Consider the following 18,510-nt stretch of genomic DNA (forward strand, 5'->3'; position numbering starts at 1 on the left):
AGTTTAGCAGGAAGCAGCCAACATTCAGTTAGTGTGTACAGTTTCCTGCCCAATAGAAGCTGGTCTAATGACTGGCTTTTATCAAAGGTACATGCTGGAAAACCATCATCTGATCGCGAGCGTTGATCAGTGTGTTGCAGTGGTGATTGTGGGGGGGCAGCCTCCCTTTCAGAATACAGTAGCACAGTATGGTTTTTTTTGTTATTGTTCATCCTGCTGGGTTGAGCGAAAAAGAATAAAACTAGCAATTTAATAAAAAATTTGATTTTCCATAGATTAGACTTTCTGATATCTCTGTTTCTAGTGCACGTTAATCTTTCACCCAAAGCATTTTCTTTATGTTTAGGAAACTGCTCTGATTCTGACTGTCATCCAAATGCAACGTGTGGAGAGTTTGGTGGGGACCAGCGGTGCACATGTAAAGTTGGATTTGCTGGAGACGGGTCGTATTGTGATGACATAAATGAATGCCAGGATCGTTACAATAACAATTGTGATTTTTATGGCGGTGGTTCCTGTGTGAACACTATCGGATCTTACACCTGTCAATGTAACCCTGGATTTCAATATAGTGAAGAATTTGGCTGTGTTGACATTGATGAGTGTGCAGACAGCTCTCTGAATGACTGTCATCCTCTAGCTGTGTGTACCAATAGATATGGGTCATACACGTGTACTTGTCCCTCTAGATATTATGAAAATGAATTGAATTCCTGTATTGACCCTTGCTCCAATCACATCATACTTAACGACACTTGGCGCAGTATTTATAATATTCATACTGAACAAGACTATTGGAGTTCCACTGATTGGCTTCATTGTGACAGTGGCCTGAATGGCTGGTATCGGTTTAAAGGAGAATATGATCTTCATATCCCCGAGTACTGTGTACCATTTTACCGTTGTGGCACACATGCCCCCATGTGGATAACTGGCTCACACCCAACAGTCAGCGATGGCATTGTCAGTCGTACAGCCTGTGCCAACTGGTGGTATTGGGGTGGAAGTTGCTGTCTATGGTCCAATCAAATTTCGGTAAAATTGTGTCCTGAAGGATTTTATGTGTATAAACTACAGGGAACACCAGGCTGCTGGTTGGCCTACTGTACCGGTAAGTAATCACATTATAATAAACCATATTCAATAAAATGCTTAAGTTATGGTAATTTTATTATTATTATTATTATTATTAATATTATTATTTATAATAATTTATTAAAATTAGAGGACAAGTTTGGTTTAGTATGAAAACTTTGCAACCCCTCCCCCACCTACTCCTAAAACTGTTCTTAGCTAAGTCCACCCCCACCCAGTTACCTATGTACCTGTTCCTGACAGTGGCGGTCACCACAGTGTTTTTATATTAAACTTGTCCTTTAAGAATTATAACAATTCAGTAAACAATGTTGTGATCCTAATTCCACCTAAGAAATAGTGCTAATGTGATGGAAATCAATATGACATAATAATAATTTTACACCTTCAGGCCAAGTGTTTTCTAAAATCTAGATGCCTATACCAAATTATTATTTTTTTTTTCCAACAATATTTTATTGAAAGTAGAAGATCGATACATGCTATAAATATACAAAAAGTATATCACTGTAGGATGTACAACAGGTTACAAATATATTATATATCAGGTAAGTAATATAAAACGAAAAAAAAAAAAAAATGGGTCTGGAAACCAAACTAAACAATGAAAAAGAAGAGACAATCATCTACTCACCCTGATGATTGGTGGGGTTCAGTGCCTAATCATGCAATGAAAAAGGGCAAGTTGCACCAAAAGGAGAAAAGGCGTAGGAAATATACCACATATAGAACCACAGAGATATCGTGTCTGAAAAAAAAACTAATGAATTATAATAAAATAGAAATTTATAGACATGTGCACTAACAAAAATGTGTTCATTTTTGTTCTATTTGTTTTTTGCTTTTTTCAGAAATTCGGAAACTCGGAAATTCGAATTTTCAAATTTTCGAATTTCCAAATTTCAAATTTCCGACTTTTAAATTTCTGAATTTTCAAATTCCGAATTCCCAAATTTTTGGAATTTGAAAATTTGAAAATTCAAAAATTTCAAAGTCTGAAAATTTGAAAATCTGAAAAAAAGAAAATCAGTGAAATTTGAAATAATAACTAACTAATAATAACTAATTATTAAATTATAGGTATTGAAATCTCCTTTCAAATTTGGCTTTGTGAACGTAACGAATACAAATTTAGCTGAGGTTACGAATTATCCATTATAACGAATGCCCCATCTAAACAAATGGAATGGAAGAAATGAAAAATAAATAATAATAATAAAAAGGTTTTATTATTATTATTGTTATTTATTATTAGATCGATTCTTTTAGATACGGTATCGTTATTTCAGATAATTCCTAACTTTGGATAAAGTTTTGGATAAAGATTTCGTACTCATTATGTTCACTAACAGCCAAATTTGAAAGGAAATTCCAATACCTGTAATTTAATAGTTATTACTAGATATTTCAGATTTTCGAGTTTTCAAATTTTGGGATTTTCATTCTTTGGAATTTTCAGATTTTCATTGTTATTGACGGATTTTCAAATTTTCAAATTTACGAATTTTCAAATTTTCGAATTTCTGAACTTCTGAACTTCCGAATTTCCAAAATTTTTAATTTCCGAATTCCGAATTTCCAAACTTCTGAATTTTCAAAATTTCGAATTTTCCAATTTTCCAAAATTTTGAATTTCAGAATTTCGAAATTCCGAAATTCCGAATTTCCGAATTTTTGGAAATTTGTGAAAATTTGTTAAAAAGTGAATTCGTAACTAAACGAATTGCACATGTCTAGAAATTTATTTTATGTATAAATACACAGTAATTGACTACACAAAGTATAAAACCATTAAATTTCCAATGACAATGTTGTCAAAGACCAGACAAATACAGACAAACTAACAGACTGACAAACATATAGGGGAATGTCTTCACTGCATGTGCATAAATAAATGGGCCATAGAAATGCTATATAAATGTTAGCAATGTGGCAACATCAAACTTGGAACCATGTAATCCTTTTATGAATTAAATGGCATAAAAAAATAATATAACTCATAGTTATTCAAAATCGTTTGATTGAAAATCGTAGATAAAGTGGGCTGTATGAAGCTGTGAAGGGTATACAGCAAAAGGCTATTGGCATATTGGATTATAGCAGATGGATATCCATTTGGTGAGCACAAAAATATATATGTTGCAGTCCATAGGACACAGGAAAATAGCCTGCACAGCGATCGTTAATAGCAGAGACCAAACAGTCTAAATAACAGAAGTATAGCGGGTAGGTATATAGTATGATCTACCTTACCCGAGATGTAAACAGTGATATGCTGCACGTAGTTTGCCACTGTCTGCTGTGTTCAGTAGTCCATTCTACTTAGGATGGAAAAGCAATGGTGTTCACATAAAGGTGGACATCAAACAGCTGAGCGAGGAAACACCTCTTGTATCAATCAGTATCTCTATGCCACAGTATTCACTTATGTCCGGACTTGTGAATTCATACATCCAAGATGGATAAAGGTTGAATGATGAGATTGCCGTTTAGAGTGTCAGCTGGATAGAATTTACCAGGAAAGCCGTGTCCCGCATTATATGCCAATAAACAGCCATGCCATGGATCCTGAGCAGTGATGCACAATGCTCTGAGTGACAGATGTTCACATGGAGGGGGAGTGACGTCAACTAGTTTCACAGGGAAACTCCCGCTTCTTCAGGACATTAGTCATTAGTCATTTTTTCAGACACTATTGTATATCTCTGTGGTTCTATGTGTGTTATCTCTCCTACGCCTTTTCTCCTTTTGGTGTAACTTCTCCTTTTTCAAGTAATATAAAACATCTGAATAGCAATCAGTCCTAACATCCATAAGGGGTCCTATAAATTCCCTGAAGAGGACCCAGAAAGGACCCATTTTTAACATCTATGACTGTCACGCAAGAGCTTCAGTTCTGTATTTGGGAGACATCATGGGAAGGGAAAGAAAAGTTGGTAATTACTGGAGTGGACGTATGGGGGATTATGTCTGGCTCCAGTCTTCTATCCAATTCATTATTATTACTTTTCCAATCTCTGTATACACTTTAATAAGTGCTGCCGGGGACAATGCCTCTCTGCAAGGCACTGTGACAGCATTAGCTTGCAGGTTAGTTTCAAAACAAAACCATGTGCTCATCACTATCATCATGGATGGCATGGTGAATATATGGGTGGGAACTATGCTGATTGGTTCCCAATCACAAAGGGAAGGCACTTGACAGTGGGATCTGAGAATTTTGGGCATGCGCAGAATCACATTTCTAGTTCCAAACCTGAAATGCTAATAAACATTCTCAAGGCATGGGGCTTCATGCTGAGAATGTTGATAAGCAGATTGCAAATGCCATCTGGTTACAGAAATAATATATTTCTCTGTGGGTGCTTTTCATACTCTAATTACTGTACATTGTTACCCTGCAACCTTGCTATTTTTCTCCAGATTACATTTTATTAGCAAGATTGATTAAAGAGAATAGTTATGGTGCCAATGGATTATTGGATTATGCATCTGATGGGCACTGATAGGCACAGATAAGGCAGCACTGATGGGGACAGATAAGGCGGTACTGATGGGCACAGATAAGGTGGCACTAATGGCCACTGATAGGATGGCACTTATGGGCACTGATAGGTGTTACTGATAGGTACCGCTGATAGATGGCATTGATAGGTGGCACTGATAGTTGGGACTATGTAGCTGTCATTTCGCTATAGCGCGGATCTGAAGCAGTAAATCAGGAGAAGAAAAATGAGCTTCGGGGCAGACTGAAGTTAGCCAATATAGTCTTGTAGTCTTAAAGCAGGACTAAAACCAGAACCTTTTGTTTTCATTTTGATAAAGTAAGGATGGGTTTTAACCCCTGTCAGTTTTCTCTTTACATCTATGTCCCATTTGGGAGGTGTCCATTTACTTCCTGTCCCATAGCCAAAACAGGAAGTGTGAGGGGAATTCCTGTGTGACACCACATCACCAGAAGTAGTGACCCCATTGGAAGATTTACCCTCAATTAGTGTCTTAATGTAAACCCAAACTTTGGGATTTTCTTTAAATGGGACAAGTAGAGAGGGTGAATCTCCCCAACAGGGACAGACAGCAATAAAAGCCTAAGAGGTGTTCTAATCCCTATTGACTTTATCCAAAATGAATAAAAAAGGTTTTGCCTTTAGTTACACTTTAAATATCAAATCCCAGTTGCTGTATGATGTAAATAAATACAGAAGCACTGGGATAGCATTGGTTTTATTTGCTTTTAATTTTTTTTTGTTGTTTTTTTTTTAATAAACAGAATACTGCAATGTCTTTTTCTTATCATCTCTTAATTTATGATCCATAATGGGGAAAAGGATGGCTCTGAGATCTGGATGTTGTTTGCCACCCCCCAGCCGCCACTGGACAATACACATTAATACATTTTTATAAGTTTGTAGAGCACATGGCACTTTGAATTTTGACTCTTTAATTTTAAGGAGACAATTTAATATTTAATAACTTCAAGGATAATTTGTTTGCAAAAAGATTTGTTGGAAAAAAAAGACGAGTGTACCATTACAAGCACAAAGATCAGCAACTAAGTGCAGAAAACAACAAAGAGTCACAACTTTGAATTAAATGAAAACGTAATTCTTGTCTGTGTGCAGAAAGCAGACATGTTTCAGGGACCTATGTACCCTTCTTTATGACTCAAAGCAGAATTCCAAGAATTCAGCAACTTTACAAAAGTTGAGCATGCTATAAGTTAAGTCCAATTAGCTACACCTCTAGGACTCTAGATCTCTATTACTATAGGTGACAGGGTTTATTTCACTGCCAGAGGATACACTCTGGCTGTGAGAGGAGAGAAGCACACGCATCAGCTATGCCAACCCCTCTCCTCTGCTACCCATTCACAGAAGCCTTTGTATTTTGTGAATGAGTTCACATAAGACAAAGGCTTTTTGTGAATGGGCAGAAGGAGAGGAGTGTGTTTGTGTGTTTTTTCAGATATTTTGGCACATTGTCTGCCCATGTAACATCAGAAAAAAATAAATAAAAAAATATTGGACGAGTTGTCACAGGGACAAGAAGAGACAGACTGTAATGAAAACAAGACAAAGCATGTAACCCTTCTGTTACTGGTACTCTTCCTCTCCACTCACACTCCATCATGTCTTGACCCTGTGACTCCCTATTACCAAGAGAGGAACTGAGATGAAATCCAGTGAAATACATCTAGTAATAAAAACAGTAAAAAATGCACAAATGGAAGAAGCACCAGACCTAAGGATAAAGGGAGAGTCCAAATTAATTTATTAGTTTGTACTAAAAAAACATCCAACACATTTCAGAGGTTGGAGAAACTCCCACTTCATCAGGGCTTCAGATAAAATAAGAACATTGAATGGCTTAAAAAAGAGCTTTTTATGTGTGAATTAGGGATGAGCCGAACACCCCCCTGTTCGGTTCGCACCAGAACATGCGAACAGGAAAAAAGTTCGTTCGAACACGCAAACACCATTAAAGTCTATGGGACACGAACATGAATAATCAAAAGTGCTAATTTTAAAGGCTAATATGCAAGTTTTTGTCATAAAAAGTGTTTGGGGACCTGGGTCCTGCCCCAGGGGACATGGATCAATGCAAAAAAAATTTTTAAAAACGGCCGTTTTTTCAGGAGCAGTGATTTTAATAATGCTTAAAGTCAATAAAAGTGTAATATCCCTTTAAATTTCGTAGCTGGGGGATGTCTATAGTATGCCTGTAAAGGGGCGCATGTTTCCTGTGTTTAGAACAGTCTGACAGCAAAATGACATTTTGAAGGAAAAAAGCCATTTAAAACTACCCGCGGCTATTGCATTGCCGACAATACACATAGAAGTTCATTGATAAAAACGGCATGGGAATTCCCCAAAGGGGAACCCCGAACCAAAATTTAAAAAAAAAATGACGTGGGAGTCCCCCTAAATTCCATACCAGGCCCTTCAGGTCTGGTATGGATATTAAGGGGAACCCCGGCCAAAATGTAAAAAAAAAAATGACGTGGGGTTCCCCCTAAATTCCATACCACACCCTTCAGGTCTGGTATGGATTTTAAGGGGAACCCCGCGCCAAAAAAAAAAAAAAAAAAAAACGGCGTGAGGTCCCCCCAAAAATCCATACCAGACCCTTATCCGAGCACGCAACCTGGCAGGCCGCAGGAAAAGGGGGGGGACGAGAGTGCGCCCCCCCCTCCTGAACCGTACCAGGCCACATGCCCTCAACATTCGGAGGGTGCTTTGGGGTAGCCCCCCAAAACACCTTGTCCCCATGTTGATGACAAGGGCCTCATCCCCACAACCCTGGCCGGTGGTTGTGGGGGTCTGCGGGCGGGGGGCTTATCAGAATCTGGAAGCCCCCTTTAACAAGGGGACCCCCAGATCCCGGCCCCCCCCTGTGTGAAATGGTAAGGGGGTACAAAAGTACCCCTACCATTTCACTAAAAAACTGTCAAAAATGTTAAAAATGACAAGAGACAGTTTTTGACAATTCCTTTATTTAAATACTTCTTCTTTCTTCTATCTTCCTTCATCTTCTGGTTCTTCTGGCTCTTCTGGTTCTTCCTCCGGCGTTCTCGTCCAGCATCTCCTCCGCAGCATCTTCTATCTTCTTTTCCTCGGGCCGCTCCGCACCCATGGCATGGGGGGAGGCTCCCGCTCTTCTCTTCATCTTCTTCATCTTCTTCTCTTCTCTTCTTCTCTTCTTCTCTTCTTCTCTTCTTCTCTTCTTCATTTTCTTCTCCGGGCCGCTCCGCACCATGCTGGCATGGAGGGAGGCTCCTGCTGTGTGACGGCGCTCCTCGTCTGACAGTTCTTAAATAACGGGGGCGGGGCCACCCGGTGACCCCGCCCCCCTCTGACGCACGGGACATGACGGGACTTCCCTGTGGCATTCCCCGTGACGTCACAGGGAAGTCCCGTCAAGTCACCGTGCGTCAGAGGGGGGCGGGATCACCGGGTGGCCCCGCCCCCCCGTTATTTAAGAACTGTCAGACGAGGAGCGCCGTCACACAGCGGGAGCCTCCCTCCATGCCAGCATGTTGCGGAGCGGCCCGGAGAAGAAAATGAAGAAGAGAAGAAGAGAAGAAGAGAAGAAAAGAAGAAAAGAAGAAGAGAAGAAGATGAAGAAGATGAAGAGAAGAGCGGGAGCCTCTCCCCATGCCATGGGTGCGGAGCGGCCCGAGGAGAAGAAGATAGAAGACGCCCCAGAGGAGATGCTGGATGAGAACGCCGGAGGAAGAACCAGAAGAGCCAGAAGAACCAGAAGAACCAGAAGATGAAGGAAGATAGAAGAAAGAAGAAGTATTTAAATAAAGGAATTGTCAAAAACTGTCTCTTGTCATTTTTAACATTTTTGACAGTTTTTTAGTGAAATGGTAGGGGTACTTTTGTACCCCCTTACCATTTCACACAGGGGGGGGGGCCGGGATCTGGGGGTCCCCTTGTTAAAGGGGGCTTCCAGATTCCGATAAGCCCCCCGCCCGCAGACCCCCACAACCACCGGCCAGGGTTGTGGGGATGAGGCCCTTGACCTCATCAACATGGGGACAAGGTGTTTTGGGGGGCTACCCCAAAGCACCCTCCCAATGTTGAGGGCATGTGGCCTGGTACGGTTCAGGAGGGGGGGGCGCACTCTCGTCCCCCCCTCTTTTCCTGCGGCCTGCCAGGTTGCGTGCTCGGATAAGGGTCTGGTATGGATTTTTGGGGGGAACCCACGCCGTTTTTTTTTTTTTTTTTTTTTGGCGCGGGGTTCCCCTTAAAATCCATACCAGACCTGAAGGGTCTGGTATGGAATTTAGGGGGAACCCCACGACATTTTTTTTTTTTTAATTTTGGCCGGGGTTCCCCTTAATATCCATATCAGACCTGAAGGGCCTGGTATGGAATTTAGGGGGACTCCCACGTCATTTTTTTTTTTTAATTTTGGTTCGGGGTTCCCCTTTGGGGAATTCCCATGCCGTTTTTATCAATGAACTTCTATGTGTATTGTCGGCAATGCAATAGCCGCGAGTAGTTTTAGATGAGTTTTTTCCTTCAAAATGTCATTTTGCTGTCAGACTGTTCTAAACACAGGAAACATGCGCCCCTTTACAGGCATACTATAGACACCCCCCAGGTATGAAATTTAAAGGGATATTACACTTTTATTGTTTGACTTTAAGCATTATTAAAATCACTGCTCCTGAAAAAACGGCCGTTTTTAAAACTTTTTTTTGCATTGATCCATGTCCCCTGGGGCAGGACCTGGGTCCCCAAACACTTTTTATGACAATAACTTGCATATTAGCCTTTAAAATTAGCACTTTTGATTTCTCCCATAGACTTTTAAAGGGTGTTCTGCGGCATTCGAATTTGCCGCGAACACCCCAAATTGTTCGCTGTTCGGTGAACTTGCGAACAGCCAATGTTCGAGTCGAACATGAGTTCGACTCGAACTCGAAGCTCATCCCTAGTGTGAATCTGTTCAAGCTAATTTCTGGATCAGGAGAGTTACTGGTCAACGGTATCTGTGTGAGCAATCAAAATATGTTGGCTGTTTTTTAGTACAAACTAATGAATTAATATGGACATTTTTATCCTTTGGTCTGGTGCTCCTTCCATTTGTGCATTTTTTTCAGGTAAACCTGCTAGGGCACCCACTGGAGGGGTAGCCTTGTCTGTTGTGAACAACCTAACCTGAGCCAGTGAGCTCTTCAAATGTGCCCCCCCCTTACTACTTTGTATGAACACACATCAAAGCCCCAGTGCCTCTTGAAAGCTTTTTACTTTTTGGAAAACTTTTTGGAAAACAGGATGGAGGTTCTAACCTTGCACCCACTCTATCCAAATAAATAAATATGTAAATAATATACAGTATATGGGAGCAGGATTTTGAAACCTAAGAACATTGAAAAAAAAACTGAATTCTTTCAAAAATATATCAATTGTAGTAAGTATTAGAATTTGTTTAGTTTCGCTCATACATCACAAACACCGAAAAAGTTTAAAAATCTAACTTTATTTACAATGTAGTTTCAGGGAATGAGACAATCACCACAGCAGAACCTTCTACAACAGATTTTGGGACAATGGATCCTACTGATATGACTTCTCTGGCTCCTTATTCCACTACGGATGGCCATACTCTTATAACTGACTCGGCACTCACAGCATCTGATATCACTACAGCTCTTACTGTCGAAACAAATTCTACTAATAATTTTACTGTATCAGACCTTACCACAGGGTTGTCTTCAACGACAGCATTTACGGATCACCAGTGTATAGTGAGAGGTAAGTAAGGTCACTAACCCAAATGTATTTTTTCTTAAAAAAAAATCAGATGATTCAACTTATTTCCACCAATGTGCCCACTATGATAGTATTATTTTTGGTGCTTTATTAATGATATTATAACATACAGGGCCATGTTTAAAAAGCAGTGCATGTTATATCTACCAAACATTAACCAATGATGAAGCATCCACTGTATATGAAAACTCACTGACTAGGGAAATTCCCCTGCAGTATAATACAATACAATGCCCACAGTGCAATACTGCAATACAATGCCCACCCTGCCATAGAGGGCAGAAAATACATTTTCTCCTTAAGGCTGGGTTCACTCTGATGCAGTGTACCGCATCGCATGTCATTTGTACAGGAATCGCACTGGATTCCTATAAAAATGACATGGGAATTAAGTGCAGATGCTAATTCTGCCATGCATTATGTATGACTCAATTCACACTGGATCCACACCAAAAAAGGTGCAGGACCCTTTTTTTTTGTCCACACTGGAATTGGATTGCATGGGTGTTCAGACCCATGTTAACTGGGTGTTAACTGGTACAACAATAATTCAATTGGCTGATTCTCATACTTAGAAAGGAAAATTATTTTCAATGGAATTTGCCACACCCTGTGTATTCCAATTGTTTATTATATATAATTTTTTAGATGTTAACAACCTTGGAGATCAGCAGGTAACTTACACAGATACATGACATCATTAATTGGAAAGATGAAAATTACAAAAAATGAACACTGTTCCTTTAAGCCTATGGGTTTAAGACAGAACATGTTCCTATTTTACCTTCTTTTGTAATATTAAGATGGCCATATCTAAAATCATCAGTTTCGTTTATTGTCACATGTCCTAGATTCTCCAATAACAAAGATTTTGGTCCAAACATTCTGTGGATTTGATGTTAATATTAACAATGATATAGAAAACATTCAGGGAATGTGATCACTGGAAATTGTTTTGACATTATTGATTTTTGTTGCAGAAGGGACCTCCTTTACTGTGTTGGTGGATATATACCTCAACTTTTTGGGTTTTTCATTCTACCTGGAAAAAGTTCTGAATGGCTTAGCTCTAAGATTTCCCTGCATTACTCGCCAATATATTTCAGTGTTGCTGGACAATGGAGGTAAAAATTAAATAATTTATTTAATCGTTGCATTAGAAGTTTGATATTAGAGATTTTGTTTTAAAGGAGAATTTAAAATTGTTTCTTGGAGGTTCTGTCCCTCTTTTCTTTGTGCTTGGGTTCTTCCTGCTGGTGGTCTTCCTAAGACTAATACAGTATCCTGATCAACGTGGTGACACCAGCATATTATCAATATTTTTCCCTTATTTTCTTCTGACTTGTACTTGTTTGAGGGTCCACTCAACTAAATTCAGTCATTTTCCCACTGTATTTTTATATTGGAGATTTTTATAGTCTTTCCCCAAATAGAATATTATCAACTGATAAAAAGTATGATCATACATGTCTGTAAACAAAATAACAATCCATTTCCAGCTCTTATATATCTCTCTTCATATATTTAGATGCTGAAGATTGTTCTCAGGTTAAATGGTCACGGGTATATGAGCTTCCTTGAGCATGGGCTGCTTTTAGTGGGGTTTGGGTATTTTATAGACATGTTGGGACTTCAGGAAAAGCCACACATAGTCATCCACGGAAAAACAATAGGACTTCCGTAGAAGAGTCTTAAGCCCCATACACACGATCGGACTTAACAAAGGGAAATGTGTGATGACAGGCTGTTGGCGGAAAATCCGACCATGTGTACGATCCATCGGACAATTATTGTCGGACTTTCTGCCAACAAATATTGGTTAGCATGTTTTCAAATTTTCCACCAACAAATGTGTGTTGTCGGACTATCCGATCGTGTGTACACAAGTCCATCGGACAGGAAGCAGAAGCGGTCGGTCTTGTAAACTAGCGATCGTACTGGAGAATTAACATTCGTGACGTGGCAAATTATGAAATCTCCAAATGCAGCACACAATTCTCTTTTTCTTTAATGGGATAATAATGAAGCTGCTTTGCTGGTGATACTGATGGAGTTATTGCAAACAAATTTTCAAAGGCTTTTTTTTCTAGTGATATCAAGAATAATATTATTATGCTTTTTTTTTTTTTTTTTTTTTTTTTTTTGTGCAAGTTACCACAACACCATTATTCCCTAGATTTTAGGAACAAAGATACAACTATGTTGGTGTCCCTTGTATTTTTTTTAATGTAACTGCCTACTCCTAAACTGTCATTTGAAGTAAAACACATAGCCAAGTATTATTCTACACCATTTTTTTATTGTGCATTAAAAAAATTAAAAAAATAAAATTAGACATGCTATCTGCCAATAGAAATATACCAAATCAAATCATTATTCAACCAAAAAAATTATGTCAAAGCAATAACTCCAAAGCCAAAAAAAAACAACACGTTATCTCCTCTGATTCCGCAACATGTCTGGTTGACGAACGGCTGTTCAGAAACAAACTGAAAAGCATGAAATGAAAAGCGCAAACTGAAAAGCGCTAAATGAAAACCACAAAAAGAAAAGTGCAAATCCATCATCAACACTCACCAAACTTCTACTAACACAAAATTAGCAGAAAGAGCCCAAAGGGTGGTGCTAAAGAGCTGAAAAACCACGTAGTACATCTAGTACGTCACTATTCTTGGAATTGTTGGCCAATATTTGTGTGACCGTGTGTACGCAGGACAAGTTTGAGTCAACACCTTCGGACAAAATTCCACGGTTTTGTTGGCGGAAAGTCCGATCATGTGTACGAGGCATTAGTCTCCTTTGCGTAATTATGCTGCTGTCAGTTTAAAAAAGATTATATTAAATTTTGTAATCTGTATTTTCCCACTGCTTTCTGTTCAGTTACAACTGAGACCATCAGCACCAACAGGGACTATTTCCTACAAAGCATAAATACAAACTATCGAGAATCTCAGACATATGCCCAAACATTTCCCTGTAACCAGTCCCTCCTCTATGGGCTGAAGAGAGCTTTGGAGATTTCCCCTGCTCAGTCTGTCATTGCCGCATTTACTTTTGGTTCCATGATGGATTACAATGACACTCAGCTTCTTTCTGAGGTTTATACGCTGTTGGAGAAAAAGAACTCACAAGTAAGAACCTTTCATGAAATGTTGCATCATCTACATATTTCTGACCGATGGATAATCATATTGTCTCTCTCCAGGTCTATTTCCTGCTGTATGCTGGGAATTGTTTAGTGAGTGCCTCTGAAGAAGAAATATTCAATGACATTTCATCATTTAGTTATGGAGAACTCATCACTGTGAATAAGTTTAATTATTATCAGGTAATAATGGAATGTTTATATATATAGATATAAAGCATATGCAGCGCTAATAAAAACAAATGTAAAATATTCATCAACCAAATAAAGTCCATCATTAAATTAATGTCCATGAAAAAATAAATAAGTCTATATTTATTTATGAAAATTATTAAAATAATTGCAGCGCAATAAATAAAACGAATAGATATAAATGATTCCAGATGAATCCAATATTTAACTATCAAATGTCCATAAATTACATCCCAATAAATGTAGAAAATTCAATGATGTAATCGATCCTATATAACTTCATCCAAAAGACACAGAATGCGCTTACAAGATGCTGTGGACCTCTGCGAGCAGAGATCAAACTCACATATACCCCCACGGGGATGATGATATTTCTTGGTGGTATCTCTGAAGGGTTAAATGAAACCAGATGCTGTGGACTTCAGCGAGCAGAGATCAAACTCACATATACCCCTGCAGGAATGATGATATTTCCTGGTGGTATCTCTGAAGGGTTAAATGAAACCAGATGCTGTGGACCTCTGCGAGCAGAGATCAAACTCACATATACCCCCGCGGGGATGATGATATTTCCCGGTGGTATCTCTGAAGGGTTAAATGAAACCTGTAAAATCAGCCGTCCAAGGTGATACCACTGGGAAATATCATCATCCCCGTGGGGGTACATGTGAGTTTGATCTCTGCTCGCAGAGGTCCACAGCATCTGGTAAGCGCATTCTGTGTCTTTTGGATGAAGTTATATAGGATCGATTACATCATTGAATTTTCTACATTTATTGGGATGTCATTTATGGACATTTGATACTTAAATATTGGATTCATCTGGAATCATTTATATTTTTATTTATTGCGCTGCACTTATTTTAATAATTTTTATGTATTTAGGCATATGTGATTACCTTTAGTGTTCAGCTTGCATATTAACCTTTGTGATTACTTATCGGTTTGCGCTGATTGTTACCCACTTTTATATTTATTTATGGTAAATGTTATCATAATGGGGGATTTTAATTATCCAGACATAGGCTGGGTGGAGGGAACCACGCAATCATCTAAGGCTCGCCAGTTCCTAAATGTCTTGCAGGACAATTTAATGTGTCAGATGGTAGATGCACCAACTAGAAACAAACTAGACCTACTGATTACCAACAATACAGACCTGATCATGGATTTAGAAATATGGGGCAATTTAGGAAACAGTGATCACAGGTCAATTGGCTTCAGTATAAATCACACAAATAGGAAACACAAGGGGAACACAAAGACACTGAACTTTAAAAGAGCCAACTTCCCTAAACTACGAACCAGATCTAGAAGTATTACATTTGGATAAAATCTTATAAACAATGAACACGGAGGAGAGATGGGTTTGCTTTAAGAGCATATTAAATAAGGGCATTAGCCAGTGCATCCCATTGGGAAATAAATTTACTTGGACTTGTGTCTTTTTTCAGCCTCACCTACTATGTAACTATGTAACTATGTAACTATCTACCAGTGTGAAGCCCTTTTTTGAAAGACAGTGCTCTTCAACACATGTCAAACACCCGGGTGCTCCTTCCACCAAAGTCCACATATCAACTTACCCCAATGTGCGTGACTCTCAAAACCGTGAGAAGTCAAAACATGCTCTGTAATATAATCCAAATCGAGTTGAGGTCTTAACTCTGTGCAGGCCAGTCAAGTCCCCCCCCCCAACTCGCTCATCCATGTCTTTATGGACCTTGCTTTGCGCACTGGTCCAAATCATTTGGTGGAGAGAGGATTATGGTGTGGGGTTGTTTTTCAGGGGTTGGGCTTGGCCCCTTAGTCCCAGTGAAGGTAACTCTTAAGGTATCAGCATACAAGACATTTTGAACAATTTCATGCTCCCAACTTTGTGTGAACAGTTTGGGGATGGCCCCTTCCTGTTCCAGCATAACTGTGCACCAGTGCACAAAGCAAGGTCCATAAAGACATGGAGGTGCGAGTTTGGGGTGGAGAAACTTGACTGGCCTGCACAGAGTCCTGATCTCAACCTGATAGAACACCTTTGAGATGATTTAGAGTTGAGACTGTGAGCCAGGCCTTCTTGTCCAACATCAGTGCCTGACCTTTACAAATGCTCTTCTGGAAGAATGGTCATACATTCCCATAGACACACTCCTAAACCTTGTGGACAGCCTTCCCAGAAGAGTTGATGGTGTTATAGCTGTAAAAGGTGGGCCAACTTAATATTAAATCCTATGGACTAAGACTGGGAAGCTTTTAAAGTTAATTTGTGAGGAAAGGCAGACGCCCCAATACTTTTGGTAATATAGTATAAATGTACATTTGTGTTTAAGATAACGAACAGAAGACAATAGTTTTCTGGAGTTATTGGTATTTCTTACTCTTGGGGGCTGTGAAATTGGACCAAGATAGAGCTCCATGTCTATATGTGCATGGCCGATGTGGGTGGGCATATAGTGTTAGTAGCACTTTTTATTTGGTTGTAATTTTTTTCTGTTTGGCTTAAATAATAAAACATCAAACACTTTTTTTCCTCTCAAACTTTGCAGTTGGTGAACTCATTGAAATTACTCTTATCTAAACCTCTGAATTCATCTGTGCACATCCTGGACATAAAATTAAATGTCACTGACCAATACACCAAAGAGTTTAATGTCACAACTTCCTTATCATATTTACTGATTACAAGAGATGACAAATTCACTTTTAATTTCACTGATCCAAATGGTAAGAATATTATTACATATTTACAGTAAGAATTTTTGACCCTATCCATATATTGATCCACTTCTCGCATTTTCTTGCAAGGCAAGAAATAAGGGTTTCTGCAATAGATTTTCATTGAAAGTTCCCTGGAAGCCATCAGAGTCCACCTACTGATTAGACAGCTTAAACTCTTTTTTTAAAAATAAGGGGACTCTTGCCTTCTGAATCACCATAATCCTGTAGTCTGACAATACAATATTTAAGGCTCAGGAACCCATGATACATTTTAACAGCAATTGTGATAGACTGGATGCAGCCAATTCCATCCAATTTAGATGAGAGCCCATTGTTTTTGGGAGTCTATGTCTTCTGGAGGAGAGAAAGCCTTTATATTGTTGTAGGTGTTAAGAAGTGATTTCATTTTCATTCTATAACTGTTGTATGCATTCAATGCAACTTTTTTCCAATCTTTTCTTTAGCAAATCAACCTCTATGGGTCTCTGACACTGGGCTTTTGTTTGTGCCAGGTGGGTTTTGCATTCCTATACAGGTCTATGGCAATGTAAAGCCAACCTGAAGCAGATAAAATGCAGGTCAGAAGAAGGTCAACTGAAGGCATCTCAAACTGGTGTCTTCAAACCATCATGACATTGACACAAGCCCAATGCTCATCAACACAGACCCTACAGAGGCTGTTGAGAATGGACATTAACAGATCTAATGTTCAACATTTTCAGATCAGAGTTTTGTCTGAAATTGATAATCTGGTTAAAAATATAAACTACACTACTGGAGAGATCTCTCTTGATTGGATATTATAAGTATCCATTATCAGGTCTACATTGGCTTGTTTTATAGTTTTCATTGTAAGTACATGTTATGCATGTATATAAGCATCTATTTTTTTTCTCTTTAGAAAATACAATTATACTGGAGGAAAACCACAATATTAAGTTTTCTTATTCCAACTTCTCCAATTATGCCTTTCTAAGTTCTCACTTGGTAAAAAGTCCAGCTGCAGGATCTTGGATTCTAAATGCTCAAGGCGATGGATTACTGACTGTTCAAATATTGGGTTATAATAGTAAGTTTTATCACTTCATATATTGCAGCAAAACGTCACTTGTTTTTTACAGGGTTCCCAGGAAAGTCCTGTAATCATAGTGTATCACTTTTATAAAGGGGCTTTTATTGTTAGTCTGATCCAGTCAGAGCCAAAAGAAATGGATGTGCAGGTTTTGGTTGCACGTTTCCATGATCAGAAATCTACTGCCACTAGTTTCCTACTCTATGACAACAGTCACCAATCAGTACTGTTATGCATTAGCTGATAAATATAATTCATCATGCATTGTAACCTAACATTCAACACCCAATAATTTATTTTTGTGTGTCTCCCAGAAGACAGCGGGGGGAGAAAGCGCCGGAAGTGGCGTAGATACCCGTGGGTGGCTCGGGTATTTATGTCCAGAAGTGGGAGCAAAATACCTGTATTAGACAGGTATATGCTCCCCCCTGAAAGGTGCCAAATGTGACAGGGGGGAAGATTCCGAAAAGTGGAAGTTCCATTTTTGGGTGGAACTCTGCTTTAATCAGGTGCTCCCATTATACAAACTGACCTATGAAGCTAGGGGTTGCCCCTGAAAATGTAATAACATTTGGGACCCTTGGGTGACCTCAAATTGTACTATACCACCAGATACTTCAGGTGATACTTAAGGTGCTGATTGGACCTAGGGTTTACTTGCTGAAAAATTATTCTGCTGCTTATATGGATTGTTTTGTTGACAATTTATATTTTACATACTTTGGTGAACTAGTGTTTTATAACTGTCCTTTCATTATATATTAACAGTGTATTAAGTGGACATCTGGTTTGCATTGTTTGGTGATACTTGAGCTGTGACTGCTCAATTCTCGTTTTTTGTTTTTGTCTTTGTTTTCTATATATATGTGTATGTTTTATATACTGTAAAATAACAGTTACCTTTAAAAAAAAGCAGTGTTTAAATGAGTTTAAATGAGAATTGTTTAGCTATACTAGCCCCAAATATATACTAGATATAGATTAAGGAATTACAGAGAGAGTTGCTG

The 18,510-nt window shown here is 38.8% G+C and overlaps 1 long non-coding RNA gene across 1 annotated transcript; it reads left to right on the forward strand.

Moving 5' to 3' along the window:
- Positions 1 to 13,611: 13,611 nt before the first annotated feature.
- On the forward strand, positions 13,612 to 17,496 carry LOC141148226 (uncharacterized). Its single transcript, XR_012245187.1, has 3 exons — positions 13,612 to 13,710; positions 16,260 to 16,437; positions 17,333 to 17,496. It is a non-coding gene; the product is annotated as an uncharacterized lncRNA (long non-coding RNA).
- The last annotated feature ends 1,014 nt before the right edge of the window (positions 17,497 to 18,510 follow it).

Source organism: Aquarana catesbeiana, linkage group LG06 (assembly GCF_042186555.1).
Source record: "Aquarana catesbeiana isolate 2022-GZ linkage group LG06, ASM4218655v1, whole genome shotgun sequence".
NCBI classification, from domain to species: Eukaryota; Metazoa; Chordata; class Amphibia; order Anura; family Ranidae; genus Aquarana; species Aquarana catesbeiana.